This window comes from Capsicum annuum, chromosome 2 (assembly GCF_002878395.1).
Source record: "Capsicum annuum cultivar UCD-10X-F1 chromosome 2, UCD10Xv1.1, whole genome shotgun sequence".
Taxonomy (NCBI): domain Eukaryota; kingdom Viridiplantae; phylum Streptophyta; class Magnoliopsida; order Solanales; family Solanaceae; genus Capsicum; species Capsicum annuum.
The window spans coordinates 125246083-125249245 of NC_061112.1; the positions used below are offsets into that span (position 1 = coordinate 125246083).

Sequence of the window (3163 nt, forward strand, 5' to 3'; positions counted from 1 at the left end):
ATTTCTTAAAATTGGAATCACTTTGAAATATAACTTGTGAAATATTATTACAAAAATATAAATTTATGTTCTGTAAAACGAATTATTTTTTTTATAAGAATTCAATACAAAATAGGAGGAAAGGTGAAAATTATTGTATCTCATGAGTCATAAGGTCGTTACATAAGTACTGAAAATATATTTTCATTTAAAATGTCATGAAAACTAACTAGATAAATTAGATGACTCTTAAAAAATAAAATATTAGGTATAACTTTAATGACCAAAATTACCATGAATTGAGTAATTACCAGACATCAAATAAAAATGTTGTCATAATTAGCATAGGATGATATCCCGGCAAATTAGTTAAGGCTAGATGAGGACGAAAGGGAAGTTTTGTAGTACTATCTGGAAATAATATGAAGTCCCAATCCAAAGTTAGTACTACATAGTTCTCATAGATTAGGACGAAAGTTGATCTGGTGCTGCATGTGGACAAAAAAATATCTCAAACACTCTTGTTTGTCCCTTTTCATGTAGACCAGCATGCTATATATTTAGCTTCCCATATACAGTATATAGTATTTCTCTACAAATGCATACATGAGAAAAAACCAAGAAACAGAATAAATAAAATGACCACTACTTCAAACCCCAGCACTGGTGCTACTAGTGATCGAACGGAAGAAGAAAGCATGCACTGTGCATGGAAGGATCTTCAATATGAAGAACTGGCTGAACTGCAGTATGCTGCAGTTCAGGCCAAAAAGGGCGAAAATGATGATCATCAACTCACCCAACTCATCCAAAAAATCATACAACATTTCCAAGACTATACTAACAATCGTACCCGCCGAGCCCAAATCGACGTGTCACCATTCTTCGCACCCGTCTCCTGCACCCCTTTAGTCAACTCAGTCCTATGGATCGCTGGCTGCAGACCTTCTTCTTTCCTTCGTTTCGTGTACGTGCTCTGTGGCATGGACATCGACTCTCATCTCGCTGATTTCCTTCAAGGGAAAAAGGTGGGTGACCTTGGTGAGCTGACATCGAAACAGATGAACATGATCGATGCGTTGCAAGCCAAGACAATTAATCAAGAGAAGATACTTACTTCAAAGTTGGCTAGTTTACAAGAGGATATAGTGGACCAGCCGATAGCAAGCAAAATTAAAAACGAGATGGGAGAGTGTGGGAATGCAGACGAAGCTTTAGATGAACATGGTCGACACTGGCGGGCATAATGGAAGAAGCTGATGAGCTGAGGATGGAAACATTGAAGGAAATTGTACTCAACATACTTAAACCTATTCAGGCCGTGGAATACTTAGAGGCTGCAAAGAGGATGAGGCTTTGTATCGGAAAGTGGGGGGGAGAAGAGAGACCAACAACATGCCAACAAATTAGAGCTGTCAGTCGATTAGAGCTAGCACTTGAGTTTTCTTTATTTTCTGTCAAATACATATGTGATCATAAAATAGTTGAGTTTTCTTTAATTTCTGCGCACCAATTCCTTGTGTAATATAAAGATGCATGCTTGTGTGGTTGAGTTCTCCTTAATTTCTTCCAATTACATATGTACTCCAATAAAGATGCATGCCTGTTAAATTAATTTAATCTAAAACTTAATTTAATTTTAAATATACCTAATACACATTTGAATATGCACTTGAGGAAACTGAAAAAAATATATATATAATAGAGAGGTGTCTAATCCAAAATCTAGAAAGAATAAGGCATATAGAATGATATGTACAATTTGATCGAGCTAAGTTGATTAACTATAACATAACATTCAATACCCAAAAAGAAAAACTCAAATTAACTACGAATTCCGTCACTAATTTTATCCCTAAATCAAAGTTAAGCTTGTGATGTCAGATTTGTATATATAGAGAATAAAAAAATCTCACTAGACAAAGTTTGCTGACTTTTTGAATAAGTTCAAGTACTTCAATTGTATCATATAGCAGCAGTAAAATTTTTGATATAAGATTACTTAAATTTAATCGTTATAATCAAAATGTGAAAAAGTTAATTAGCCACATCCTTTTGGATGTTATTTTGATGGGTTGTCATAATCTGAATCGACTAGTGATAATTAATGGAGCTAAAATTACTCAAGGGGGTCTCAGCACACTTAGATGTAAGTACATATAATATTTTGAGAAATAGGGATGGCGGCTGATTGCTGGGGGTTGGGAAGTTTCGGGTAGCGTTTAAGATTGTTTTCGTAGGATTTTTATGAATTAAAAATAGAGATTTGAGAAGAAGAATAAATGTAAATTTTGAAAAATTGAGGTTTGTTGTTGATTGTAAATACTTTATAAGAAAATAAAAGTATGAGAAGGAGAAGGTAAAGTTATATATATGAATTAAAAAGAAATTGCAAATATGAAATATTTATAATTAATTTGTGATTTGTGATATTGTATAATAAATAAAGGAAAGTAAAATTGTAATTTTTTAATGGAAAAATTACCTAAAACCACAACATAACTATCTAAACTTCTAAAAATCCCTCCACTTCTTAAACATTACTTAAATCCCAATATTTCATATTTTTTACTACCTTTCAGATACAAGTTAACTTACAACTAAAAAACCTCTTTTTACCCAAAAAGACTCCAAATCTCCTCTTTGAAGGCGCAAAATTCGGCGCAAAATCTGGCCATTTTCTATCATCTTCTCCATCTGATTCAAAAAACTCAATCAAGGTTTTTTCCCCCCCCCCCCCCCCCCCCCCCCCCACCTCCCATAAATTCAGTTTCAATTTATTTAATTCGTTTTTTTACGTTTTTAGTTTTCAAAAAAATTATTTGCCGCAAGTAAAGCTATCTGAAAGTTCTGTCTTTTCGTAGCTAGATTTCTTCAATTTCACTTTTTTTATGCTTCACTGTTTAAATTATCAGCATGAATAGAGAGTTGGGATCTTCTATTAGTCTTGGGGTTTCTCAATTATCATCAAAGAATCTCAAGAAGTTGTAAACTTCGTTTCGAGAGATTTTGACTCTGAAAGTGATGGTTTTCATGAAAACAAGTTAAAACACAAAAATGATCCCAAAACTATTTAGAAATTACGTCAAAAGCTTGCTAAGAAGGACAAGAATAAAGAAAGTAGTTCTAAGAAAAGAGGACCCAACAGTCCTGCAAGTAAAGCTCCCGTCAAGAAAAGAAGAAC

The 3163-nt window shown here is 33.6% G+C and overlaps 1 pseudogene; it reads left to right on the forward strand.

Moving 5' to 3' along the window:
• The first annotated feature begins 451 nt into the window (after window positions 1–451).
• Window positions 452–1406, forward strand: LOC107861176 (annotated as a pseudogene).
• Window positions 1407–3163: the final 1757 nt, after the last annotated feature.